Here is a 14,758-nt window from a genome sequence, read left to right on the forward strand (position 1 = left end):
AAGGTCGTGGGTTCGATACCCACCAGTGTATTCTATTCTTGGGCAAGACACTATATTTCAGGTTGCTCCAGGTCACTCATGGTCGTTGCCATCATCATCATCATCATCATCATCTAATGTCCATTTTTCATACTGGACATGAGTTGGACAGGTTGACAGGAGCTGACCAGCCAGAGAGCTGCACCAGACACCAACTGTCTGTTTTGGCATGGTTTCTACACCTGGATACCCTTCCTAATGCCAACTACTTTACAGGGTGTGCTGGGTGCACTCATATGGCACCAGCATGTGTGCGCATCATTTCAAAGAGCCAGCTTAGCCACATTCCGTGCCATGCTGAACCTCCCCAAGAACTACAATAAAGGTCCACATGTCTATGGAATACTCAGCCACTTGCATGTTAATTACACAAGCAAGTTGTTCCATTAATCGGATCACCTGGAACCCTTATCATCATAACTAATGGAGTGCCAGGCTATATCAGGATCTCAAGAATTTTATTATCCTCCAGGCCCTCTTTCCTCATCACGTGACCAAGATATATCAGTTGCTTGGACCTTATCTCACAAAACAGTTTCATATTCACCACAGCCTAGGTGATCACTACTTCATTAGATACTTTGTCTGCCCACTACATTTCATAGTTGCCACTGTTGGTGTTAGTTTGTTTATATCCCTGTAACTTAGCACATCAACAGAAACAGACCTACAGGATAAGTACCAGACTTTAAGAAAAAAGATACCGGGTTCAATGAAGTACTCCAGTATGATCGCAGACGTGGCTCAACTAATAGGCACAGGCATGGCTCTGTGGTAAGACGCTTGCTTCCCAACCACATGGTTCTGGGTTCAGCCCCACTGCATGGTACCTTAAGCAAGTGTCTTCTACTATAGCCCCGGGTCGACCAAAGCCTTGTGAGTGGATTTGGCAGTTGGAAACTGAAAGAAGCCCATCATACATATGTATGTATGTATGTATGTGTGTGTGCCTTTGTTTCTGTCCCCATAACATAGCAGTTCAGCAAAAAGAGACTGATAGAATAAGTACTAAGCTTACAAAGAATAAGTCCTGGGATAGATTTCTTCAACAAAAAAAAAAAAAAAAAAAAAAAAACCTTTAAGACAGTGCTCCAACATGGCCACACTCGGAGGACTGAAACAAGCAAAAAAGTAAAAGAATTAAAGATCAATTTTTATTGATCTCTAAAAAAAATCAACGAAAACTGATATCATGTGATTAGAGAGAGAGAGAGAGATTTCGTTGCTATTTCTAGCAAATTAAGAGGTTCTATAGAGGCTTCCTTGTTAGTTCATACCCAACTTCTTTTTTGAGAGAAATTAGTTATTTTTTCATTAGAACATTAAAATATCCATTAACCATTATTCTCAGAAGAATCATTAGTTTTAAGTCAAACCAGTTTCATCTTTCCAAACTCAATTGCTCCCTTTATAGAAACGTTCATGATATTTTCTCCCACCAAGGGACGATCAAGTTCCCTAAACATGACTTCATCTGCTTAGTATCTTTCGTTGGTATTATTATTTTTTTTTTTTACCGTTTCTATAGTTTGGTTGTTGATAAGTTCAACCATCCACCCACCCACGCACCCGCCATCACCAATTCCACTAGAATCGTTTCCTACGACTCTCAGACTATCAATTTCTGAAGTTTGAAGGTCTTCTTCAAATAATAATAATAATAATAATAATAATAATAATAGAAAAAAAAGGAAAAAGGGAAGAGGGACCCCGCCCAGAAATTATGTATGTATATATGTATGTATGTGTGTGTGTGTGTGTGTGTGTGTGTGTGTGTGTGTGTGTGTGTGTGTGTGTGTGTGTGTGTGTGTGTGTGTGTGTATATATTTATGCACATGTATATGCATGTGCATAGATATATATGTGTGTGTGTATGTACATATATACATATATACACACGCACATATATACATAAGCATATATTTATTCACACACACACACACAAACATCTGCTTGATTATAGTTTTGCAACTCATATACCTTTAATGAAATTTCCATTTCCACCTGATTACGCTCGTCTCAAAGACTAAAAACAGAAAGACCAACATTAAGCTCCACTGAGCCACTCCAAGTCCGCCCTTCAAGCCTGACCACCAACACACCATTACAAAGAATATCTTTATACAGCTGGTCTAAAGCACAACTAAAATACTTTACTGTGTTTTGAGGACATTATGACTTCCACAAGGTCAAGCAAAGCTTTAATGTCAAGTCACAGTGAAATACTATTTAGACGAACATGAAAAGAGAAAAAATAAAAGAAAGCAAAGGCTTCTTTGTTCTTAATGTTGTATAAAAGGGCTACTTTAACTGTATTATTTATCAGATACCAATGTATCTTGTTGCAGTTTACTCCATGCCGTGACATTTATAAAATAGAATTATTGCTGGTTTGAGATAGATACAGACTAATAGATAGATAGACATGTGGAGTCGCAGACAGACAGACCATACATATATATATATATATATATATATATATATATATATATATATATATATATATATATATATATATATATATATATATACAGACAGACAGACAGACAGATATGTAGATAGATGGGGAAGGAGGGAGGGTAAGGATGGAAGATTTGGTTAGTTAAACATTACAAAGTTAATTTCTTGCTTTCTCCTTTTTCTTACTTCCTGTATTTAATATGTCAGCTCGAGGGAAGACTAACCTTTTGTTCACCGATCCCTCCATAGCAAAGGACTTCAACTGGTACGGGATGGGTGAAGAACAGCAATGCTATGTTACACCATATATATATATATATATATATATATATATATATATATATATATAATATAAATAATATATAGATATATGCATATATCCATACATATATGTACATACCTACATATATATGTATATATACAGGGCATAAAAAAAAACGTTGATATATAAATCAAGGTTGAACAGAAAGAACACAAGGAGAAAACGCAGCAAGAGGAAATCGAACAAAAAACAACATAAGGAAAACTAGACGATAACATAACGGGAAACTGGACAAAAACAAGATACACGGACCATTCGCAGCCAATTTCCTCGTCAGTCAATGTCCGGAATGTAGTAGCAGTTTCACGCTATATATGCATATATATATATATATATATATATATATATATATATATATATATATATATATATATATATATATACACACACAGGGTGCGTTAGGTATTTGAGGACATGCCTTTTTGGGGTCATTGCTGCATTTTTTGCTAACTCTGTAAAATCTTTGTTTCAGAAAATAATAACAGCAGATCCTAACCTTACTCAAGAAATGAAGAGGTATGCTGTTATTGTGGTTATAAAGGCTGAAGATAACGATTTTGAAATATCTCGAGTTTTAAAAGTTGCCAGATCTTTTGTCTACAAAGTTTTCAAGGAGCTAGAGACTGAAGATGGAAACATATCACCAGTATCAAAGCAAAAAATGCATTCTAAACGCTCTGAAATCACCAGAACACCTGAATTTATCCAGCAAGTTCGACAGACCATTGATTACAATCCCAGAAAGTCCATGGGTCAATTGCAAAAGATCTCCATGTGTCAGAAGGAACAGTCAGAAATGTTGTCCACGAAGACAGATATAATAAGTCCTATATAATGAGGAAAGGTCAATTTGTCAGAAAAAGCAAAAGAAAATCACTACATCAGATCTAAAAGGCTCTTAAACAACAGAAAAATCCAGCAGCAGAAGATTTGATTTGGTTTTTCTCAAACGAGAAAAACTTCGACCAAGATCAAAAAGTTAACAAACAAAATGACAGACGGTTATGTGCAGACCCCTCTGAAGTTCCAAGTTTTATGCATACAAAATTTCCTGCGACTGTCAGGGTTTTAGGGGTTTTCAGCAATGAAGGACGTGGTGCCTCCTTACTTCTTTCCAGAAGGCCTTAGAGTTAACTCTGCCGCCTACATTGAGGCCCTGGAAATAATTGTTAAGCCCTGGATAGACAGGCCGGATATTGTTGTTTGGGACAGAGGGGCAAAGGTATGTACCGTCATAGAGGTCAGCTGCAAAGCAGATAAAAATAGCTCTTTGAAAATCAGAGGAAAAGAGAATATCTATGGACAACTGTTTCAAAACCTCCAGTTTATATGATGTGGTACAGGTAAAATCCAGGCTACATGGGTTTCCTAGCTAGCTGATCCTCTGATGTAATAATTACTCAACGAGGGGTACTCCACTAGCTACTCATCAGGTCGAAGATACCTCAATTATATGAAGGTTACGTTGTCATTTGGGATTCCTAAGTTAACACTCCATAGATGTAATCTGAAAACTTGATTTTACCAGTTCCATTCACTCAACGTGGATTTTTATTCGTATTCATAGGAACCCTAGTTGCTGTGAGCTATATGTGTGTGTGTGTGTGTGTGTAAGTGCAATGGCCCAGTGGTTAGGGCAGCGGACTCGTGATCGTAGGATCGCAGTTTCGATTCCCAGACCGGGCGTTGTGAGTGTTTATTGAGCGAAAACGCTTAAAGCACCATGAAGCTCTGGTAGGAGGGTGGTGGTGGCGAATCCTGCTGTACTCTTTCACCACAACTTCATTTATTATTTATATATATATATATATATATATATATATATATATATATATATATATATAGGGTGTGTGGTAAGAAGCCTGCTTCCCAACCACATGGTTCCGGGTTCAGTTCCACTGCATAGCACCTTGGGCAAGTGTCTTCTACTGTAGCCTTGGGTTCACCAAAGCCTTGTGAGTAGATTTGGTAGACGGAAACTGAAAGAAGCCCGTCGTATATATATATATATATATATATATATATATATATATATATATATATATATAATGTATTTGTGCGTTTGTGTTTGTTACCCCCACACATACACACACACCATCGCTTGGCAACCAATGTTGGTGTGTTTACGTCCCTGTAACTTAGCAGTTCGGCAAAAGAAACCGATAAGATAAGTACTAGGCTTACAAAGAATAAGTCATGGGGTCGATTTGTTCGACTAAAGGCGATGCTCCAGCATGGCCGCAGCCAAATGACTGAAACAAGTAAAACAATAAAATATATATACAATAATGATAGTCTCTCAAATCTGAGAAAAACGATTCTAGATGAGTTATTTATAATGTAATCAAATGCTTGCGCTGCACATTAACTCGGTCCCTCCAACAGATCAACACTAACAGTACAGGTGCATGGTTTCCCACACATCAGAGCATCATGAGATGATGTGTCTTGCTCAAGAACTCAATGCACTACCCTATCCAGAAATCGAACCCTTGATCTCGCGATCATGAATCCAACGCTCTAACTACTAGGTCATGTACCTCCACACACACACACAAGCAGACACAAACACACACCATACCTGTCATATAAATTGGTATAGTAAATTCCAAATCATTTCTCTTTTTCTTTTGCCTCTCTTATTGCTTAAACTTCTCTTTCATAAAAAATTATAACCCAAAGCTCTTCTGTTTCTTTCAGTCCCATATTTCTTTCCACTGTACACATTTTTCTATTGTCGTTTCATTTCACATTTCAAAACTCTTTGAGCCACAGCTTTTGCTTGTCTAACTTCATGTACTTCTCCTCCTTACCTTATGATCTTACTTCTTTTATTTGTGTGACTTTTATCTACCTATATATTTATGCTTGTGTGTATGTGCACACACACACATATATATATACATATATACACACACACACACAAACATATTTGGCTATAACCAGCTGTGAGCTGAAACTTGTCTCGAAGGCTTATCAACATCAACAATACTGGAATTTATGCAGTCTAAATGTCAGTCAGGATTGGTGAACTGACTGACTAATCCACCCCACCGGCGCTCAGCCGGCTGGCACCGTCCTCCTACAGCACATTTGGCTTTTCAGAAAACAATACAATAGCAATACAATGGGATAACAATGATAGTAATAATAATAAGAACAACAACAACGACAAAACCAATGTGGCCACCAGATTTAAGTCTTCATGTTTCTAAAAGAACGATACAGTGACATTCTCAATAATCTTCCTGTTGTTTTGTTCTTGGTGAAGTCTTATGTTTATGAAGTTATATTATATTACAGGGTGGAAGAAAAGTAAAGACAACGGTAGGAGGGGTGGTTTGGGATTCTCCAACAACAAAAACATGTCTTTCAGAATTAATAGAAAAATAAAAACAAAAAGAAAAAAAGAAATGAATGAAGGGAAGTAACTCATGTTAGCAAATGACACGAATTTAGACACATAACGTAAGTTGTTTCGTTTTTGTATTTGGTTTGCAAGATTCTTTATGAGAATTCGTGTTAAAACAAATTGTATTGTGTCTAGGGAGAGTCATTATGCCAATATTTTTAACACACACATTGGTTCAATTCCATTCCTTTATTATTAATCAATTGGTTAAATATCCAACTAACTAATTGATTGATTGTTTAACTTGGTTAAAGAGTTGTTTGTTTAACCAAGTTGTCTGTTTTGTTTTTGTTCGTTCAAACGACTGACTGTTTTACCAAATTAAAAAAAACAATCGATTAGCTAGTTAGATATTTAACCAATTCACTAATAATAAAGAAGTGGAATTGAACCAGTGCGTGTGTTAATAATATTGGCATCTATGTTTAGTCCCCTGGAGGAATAAAGATATGAATATTGGCATAATGACTTTCCCTAGACACAACAAAACTTAAGATGTAAAATTCCGTTATATGCAACACAAGCAGCAGCGTTTTAACGTCCACTTTTCTATGCTTGCATGGGTCAGATGGAATCCGTTGAAGCAGATTTTCAACAGCCGGATACCTTTCTTGTCACCTACCCTCATCTGTTTCCAAGTAATCTTCTATCTTTTACTTGTTTCAGCCATCAGACTGTGGCCATGCCGGGGCACCGCAGTGAAAAATTTTTAGTCGAATGAATCGACCCCAGTACTTCTTTTTTTCAGTTTTTAAGCCTGTTACTTATTCCATCAGTGTCTTTTGCTGAACCACTAAGTTACGGGTATGTAAACACACCAACACTAGTTGTCAAGCAGTGTAATTACAAAAAATTATTTTACACGTTTAAAGGAAATCTTGTCGTAGTATATAGCCCCGGGAGTGGGGGAACCAGTCATGTTTCAATGATATTGGACCTCGTCAGTAAAATCAAAAGTCAAGCTGACTTGGTCTATTGACATACGTGTGTGTGTGTGTGTGTTATGATGATTAAATACGTCCTCAGTCCATGACTGGTATTTTATTTTATCTACCCCAGAGAGATGAAAGGTAAAGATGAATGTAGTGAGATTTGAACTTGGAACTTAAGCCATTAACTGCTAATTTTTTTTATTCATATTTTTTTAGCTTTGCCTTGTGTCTTAGGAGTTAAAATAATATATAGCATTTAGATTCTCTTCATATGTGACTTATTTTGGAAATTATGGTAAATTTTTCGAGAAGTCCCAAATGGGAATCGCTGAAAAAATGCATATTCATCCTTTCCTATTCAATTGTAATAATAAACATTTGTATTGGGGGGGGGGGGTATTTTTTTTTTTTTTTTTGAAATTATAGAATCAAATGCGAATGTGTAAGAAATATCAATGAATGATATAGCTGGGAAATGCATAAAAAAAATTATAAAGTTTTCAAAACAATCAATATCTTTTCAAAAACTGTGATTTATGACATGAAATATCTTCCAGAATTAGCCACAGCTAATAATAATAACAAACTTTAACTACTAAATATTGTTAAACACACCTCTGCAAATGCAATACACATAAACAATTCACTTTAAATATAACGAACGGCTGACAGTGAGACTGTTTTTAGCAGATCCCTAAATGGGGCTCATGGCAGAAAATGGGTTAAAGAGCTGGAACAAACATCGCAAAGGGTTATTTTACCGGTGTTCTAACAAATCTGCCAATCCGCCACCAATGACGACGCCAGCGCCAGTGCCACAGATAACGAATACGCCGATAATGATGATGATGAATAACAGTAAAAATGATTGTATGTAGAATATCTGGAGTGTTTGTAAGGAAATTATCACAGGTCATAAACGTTTCCGTTTTAATGTTTAACGTTGATATGAAAGAAGAAGAACGAAAGAAGAGTTCTACAATGTGGAGACAATTAGATTTGTAAAGTTAAATTGGATAAGACAAGAGTAGCGAGATAAAGAGTGGCAGTGGTAGATAGGGTATGAAGGGGAGAGACAGGGGAGGCGGCGATTGTGGGGGTAGAGAGAGTAATGAGGAAAGAGGAAGACGTTGTGAACGAGAGAGGGGGCAGTGTGAGGGAGAGAGTAAAAAAAGAGATGACGAAAGAGAGACTTTGTGAAGGAGAGGAAGAGAGAAAGAGGAGAATAATGATAAAGGGAATAGTGTGAGGGAGAAACAGAGATAGAGAGAGAAGTATGGTGAGACGGGAGGGGACATTGTGAAAGAGAGAGTATAGTGAGAGAAAGAGAGAGGGGCAGTGTGAGAGAGAAAGAGAAAAGTATGATGGGAGAAGGGACAGTGTAAGAGAAGAAAAGAGAGATGTGTGATGAGAGAGGGGGATATTATGAAAGAGAGAGTGTAGAATGATGTGAGAGGGGGACATTGTGAAGGAGGGAGAAAGCGAGAGAGAGAGAGATGTATATGATGCAGTCATTCTGTTAATTAATTCCACATTTACGTTAAATAAGAACCAGCAGTCATGAAAAGATGTTGATAATTCCATTCTTATTTCTTACTAAGATATCAGAGATTGCAACACGAAACTTGTAGTTTAGAAATATGCCGACAACAACTTAACTATTGTCTATAACATGCAGAGGGCAACTCTGAGTAATTTTCCTTGTTCTTTGCAGTCATGCCAAGGGACTGTGTTGAGATGTTGTAGCTGAATGAACCAACCCCAGTACTTGTGACTTTTTAAATCTGGTACTTATTTTATTGGTCTTTTTAGCTGCACTGCTAAGTCACAGGGATATAAACAAACCAACACTGGTTGTCAAGTGATAGTCTGGGGTGAATGACAAACACAGACACACAACACACACACATACATTTTCTGTTATCTTGTTTTCTTTTACTTGTTTCAATCAGTAGACTGTGGCCATGCTGGGGCACCACTCTGAAGGATTTTAATCTAACAAATCGTCCCTAGTATCCATGATTTCTTAAAATCTGGTACTTCTTCTATCAATCTCCTTTTGCCAAATCGCTAAGTTACAGTGACATAAACGAACAAATGGTGGCGGTGGACAAATACACACACACACGGGCTTCTTTCACTTTCTGTCTACCAAATTCACTCCCATGGCATTGGTCAACCCAGGACCAGAACAGAAGCAGTTTCTTGCTGCAGTGGATCTACATGGCCACTGACATAGTAGAACAAGTACACACACATACATTTGCACAAAGTACACACAAGCACCTGCATTGTGTGTGTATGGGGAGGGTTCGCATAGTTTCTGTCTTGCAGATTTCACTCCAAAAGCATCGGTCAACCAGTTTGTACAGGAAAAAAAAACTAGCCAAAGTGGGATTGAACTTGAAACAACATCCTTGCAAAGTGGATTGTGGAACCACACAAGTATGGCCATGGCTACAGAAAGATAGACAAACACATAAAATACACACACACACACATACTCTCAAACACACAGACAGATTGCCAGACAGACACACGGAAGTGTGTGCGTACACACATGCACACACACACGACATGCATAAATACATACAGAGAGCTGGATGGATGGATAGATAGATAGATAGATAGATACACACACATACACACAATAGATACATGCATACATAGATATTTTATATATGTGTATATAGATATATATATATATATATATATATATATATATATATATACACATATATATATATATATATATATATATATATATATATACACACACACACACATACATAAAGATATATTTTATATGAGAGAAGAGAGAAAGGGAGGGAGAGACAGCAAGACAGCATGATACGCATGCACACGTATATACGGATATGATACAAACACACAAACACAGACACACACACTTTAAATTCTTTACAAATATTATATTTTTATAAAGCTGAGAAAACATACGTCTGCCAAACGTTTATCAATTTCTCTTCATTTAATAGACAAATCAAAAGAAAAGAAAATAAACTTTAAAAATGGTTTGCATAATTGAAATAGCAATAACAGGTTACAATACGGGTATGCGTACGTGCATTCGTGTGTGTGTGTGTGTGTGAAAACACCCAAAATTAGATGGGTAGAAGGGGAATCAGTCTTTGTAAAAGCACAATTGGGTAGAAATCAAAACTGAGATAGAATCAACGAAGACTAATTCAAGTAACATTTTCCAAAATTCTAAAGACCCACTAATTAAAGGCAATTACTTTGAACAATCAATGTCGTTATTATTACACAACAAAAATCAGGACCTATTGAAGATTGTTTGTCTTTTGTTTGTTTTTCTGGGGTTTTTTGCGGGGTGTGGGTATTTTACTTTTTTTTTTCTGGTAAGGCTGATGTTGGATCGACATATCCGATTGCAATGATGACAGTCCAACCCATGCCAGCATGGAAAGTGGACATTAAACGATGATGATGATGATGATGATATATAAATGTAGTTGTCTAACAATCTATGAATTGGAAAAATATGAACTCAAAATCCGTGAATAAATTGGGTGTATTAATTAAAGTGTACAGTATTATATCCTTGTTCTAGCTAATCTTATCAACTGGTTTCTCACAGGGTATTGGTTAACCGGATATTCAATGATAACAGTTATCTAATACCCAATGTGAAAATGATTGGTAAGAGATCGACCAATATAGAACAATGGTATTGTATACTTTGACTGATTCCTGCTGCTACTGCTGTCATTATTGTCATCACCATCATCATCCTTGTCATCATCCCCAGGATCATCATCATCATCATCATCATCGTTTAACGTCCGCTTTCCATGCTAGCATGGGTTGGACGATTTGACTGAGGACTGGTGAAACTGGATGGCAACACCAGGCTCCAATCTAATTTGGCAGAGTTTCTACAGCTGGATGCCCTTCCTAACGCCAACCACTCCGAGAGTGTAGTGGGTGCTTTTACGTGTCACCCGCACGAGGGCCAGTCAGGCGGTAATAATAATAATAATAATAATCGTTTGTATTATAGGCACAAGGCTTGAAATTTTGAGGATGGAATTAACTGATTGCATTGACCCCGAAAGAATAAAAGGCAAAGTCGACCTCAGCAGCATTTGATCTCAGAACACAAAGACAGATGAAGTGCCACTAAGCATTTCATCTGGCATGCCAACAATTCTCTCAACTCACCACCACCACCACCATAATAACAATAATAATATATATATATATATATATATATATATATATATATACACACACACACACACACACACACACACACACACACACACACACACACACACACACACACACACACACACACACACACAATAAAAGTGCATGTTAAAATGATAATGATTTTGAATAATTTTTCATGAGTTATTTTTCTCTGGTTGAAAATTTTCCGCATAATTTAAATATTAAAACTCTTTTCACTGTTACTGTTTTTTTGTCACTTATCTTGTAAAAACATATTTCCATATTTTTTTAGTCAGTTCCATATCCACCCATTGAAAGATTATTTAAAAAACTGATTCCATATCTGTGTGTGTGTGTGATCATTATCATCATCATCATCATCATCATCATCATTTAATGTCCGTTTTTCATGCTGGCATGGGTTGGACGGTTTGACAGGAGCTGACCTGCTGAGTTCCATGTCTATATTGGGGTTAGGGTTTCTACAACTAGATGTCCTTCCTAACACCAAGGAAAGTTCCTAACAAATGCAGTGATGAAAGTTGAAAAACCTTTATATTTCAGGTGTAAAGGCACATCTTCAGAAGGGCACAGTCAAACAAATGTTTGTCTACGTAGATCCTGCCAGTTTCCATCTATTAAACCCACTCACAAGGTTTTGGCCATAGTAGACAACACCCAAGGTGCCATGCAGTGGGAGTGAACTGAGAACCACAGGGTTGGGAAGCAAACTTCTTACCACACAGCCACATATGTGTGTATGTGTGTATGTATGCATATGTAGTCATCTTTACTGCAACTTAAACAGATGGGAAAAACTTACAGTAAAGAAGGATTTTTGGTACTACTGGATACAAAGCAACCTCTCTGATGTAGGTGCCATGGTAAAATGCACCCAGGAGATTCTGCAAAGTGGCCGGTGAATGAACAAGGGCAACATTGAATAGGCTGGGCTCTTTGGTCGTGTTGGAGACATGACAACCTCTCTGATGCAGGTGCCAGGATAAAATGTACTCGAAACACTCCAGCAATAGAAACCACACCAAGTGAAAACATACAGGAGAGGGGTGGTCTCCTGCAAGCCACCAAAGACAGCAGTGACACTGAATATGAGCTACTCAGACCATGGGAACATGTCGAAGCCATGCATGCATGGAACTGAGCAGTAAATTGATGATGATGATGATGACAACCACAAAGCAAAGATATTGGTAATAATCCTTTCTACTATAGGCACAAGGCCTGAAATTTGGGGGGAGGGGGGTCTAATCGATTAGATCGACCCCAGTACGCAACTGGTACTTAATCTATCGATCCCAAAAGGATGAAAGGCAAAGTCGACCTCGGCAGCATTTGAACTCAGAACGTAGCGGCAGACAAAATACAATATTGGCAATAATGGTGACAATCATGATGAAGATGATGATGATGATGATGATGATGATGATGATGATGATGTAATCCTCACTAACTATATTGTATAGACATATTTATATTTTCATCATTGCGACCAACAGCATTTATCGTTAAATATCTCATTTTATTACTAATTAATGCATTCTGAAATACAAAAAAAACTTTAGGGATTTACATTTTTTTTATTGCACAAGTAATTAAATTTAATTTTTCTCCACCAAGCATTTACGTTAAGAACCCAGAGACAGTGCCATATGATGTGGTGTATATATGTATGTTTACATATGTATGTATGTATGCATGTACATATGTGTATATATAAAATATAGTGTAACAAAATATGGATCTAAAATGTCTTCTTAATAGCTGATCAGAGAAAATAAATTAGTTTTAGATGTATAAATATATATAAAAGCATATCTACATCTTGCTCTCAACTTACACGTTTGCAGAATGCCAAATATATATTAAAAAATTGCTTAAGCATATATTTAGACATTTAAGTCTCCTGCTATTCAGTATGTCTACATATGTTGAGGCGCAATGGCCCAGTGGTTAGGGCAGCGGACTCGCGGTCGTGGGATCGCGGTTTCGATTCCCAGACCGGGCATTGTGAGTGTTTATTGAGCGAAAACACCTAAAGCTCCACGAGGCTCCGGCAGGGGATGGTGGCGAACCCTGCTGTACTCTTCCACCACAACTTTCCTGTTTCTGTTGTGCCTGTAATTGAAAGGGCCAGCTTTGGCACACTCTGTGTCATGCTGAATCTCTCCGAGAACTACATTAAGGGTACACATGTCTGTGGAGTGCTCAGCCACTTGCACATTAATTTCACAAAGAGGATGTTCGGTTGATCGGATCAACTGGAGCCCTCGTTGTCATAACCGACGGAGTGCCAACCAACCATGTCTACACATATATCTTTCAATACACAATTACTTAAATATACATATCTATCTATTTACACACACACACACACACACATACATACATATTCTTTTATTCTATTTTTTACTTGTTTTAGTCATTTGACTGTGGTCATGCTGGAGCACTGCCTTAAAAGGTTTTAGTCGAACAAATTAACCCCCAGGACTTATTCTTTGTAAATCTAGTACTTATTCTATCAGCTTGTTTTGCCGAACCACAAAGTCACAGGAATATAAACACACCAGCATCTATTGTCAAGCGATGGTGGGGGGACAAACACAGACACATAAGTATATACAAATATATATACATATACGACGGGCTTCTTTCAGTTTCTGTCTACAAAATTCAGTCACAAGGTTTTGGTCAGCCCAAGGCTATAGTAAAAGATGATTGCCTAAGGTGCCACGCAGTGGGACTGAACCGGGAACCATGAGGTAAGGAAGCAAACTTCTTACCACAGCCACACCTACACACACATATATATATATATATATATAGAGAGAGAGAGAGAGAGAGAGGGTGAGATAGAGAGAGAGAGAGAGCGAGAGACAGACAGACAGACAGACAGATGGACAGGCAGACAGATAATGTGTGTCTGTGTGTGTATATAGTTAGTTTTATATACATACACATGTGTTGGACAAAACTTGTTGAGGCAGATTTTCTACAGTTGGATGCTCTTCCTGCCCCAACCCTCAAACAAGGTAATATTTTTCTTCATCCTTCGAACAACGGGCAGCTGAATGGCCAGACTTGCTTTCAAAGTTTCTGAGACAGGAAAGCTGCTGATCTTCTTGGAGTTAACTATGCCCCAGGCAGAGAGAGTGGAGGAAGCAGAACAGTAGAAGAAAGGTAAGTACCAGGAGTTGGTGACGGACTACTGTCAGGATGGATGGAGAACAAGATGCTTGCCAGTGGAGTTTGGCAGTTCAGAGTTCACACTTGTACTCCAAGTAAGGCCTATGAGACTGTGAGCATCACACGAATGAGTAGAAGAAGAACCATCAAAAACAATGGAGAGTCATCTGAGAA

At 37.5% G+C, this 14,758-nt stretch overlaps 1 protein-coding gene across 1 annotated transcript in view; it reads right to left on the minus strand.

Moving 5' to 3' along the window:
- LOC106873493 (uncharacterized) overlaps positions 1 to 14,758 on the minus strand; it is a 296,970-nt gene that overhangs the window by 210,111 nt on the left and 72,101 nt on the right.

Source organism: Octopus bimaculoides, chromosome 22, assembly GCF_046866305.1.
Source record: "Octopus bimaculoides isolate indiv1 chromosome 22, ASM4686630v1, whole genome shotgun sequence".
NCBI classification, from domain to species: domain Eukaryota; kingdom Metazoa; phylum Mollusca; class Cephalopoda; order Octopoda; family Octopodidae; genus Octopus; species Octopus bimaculoides.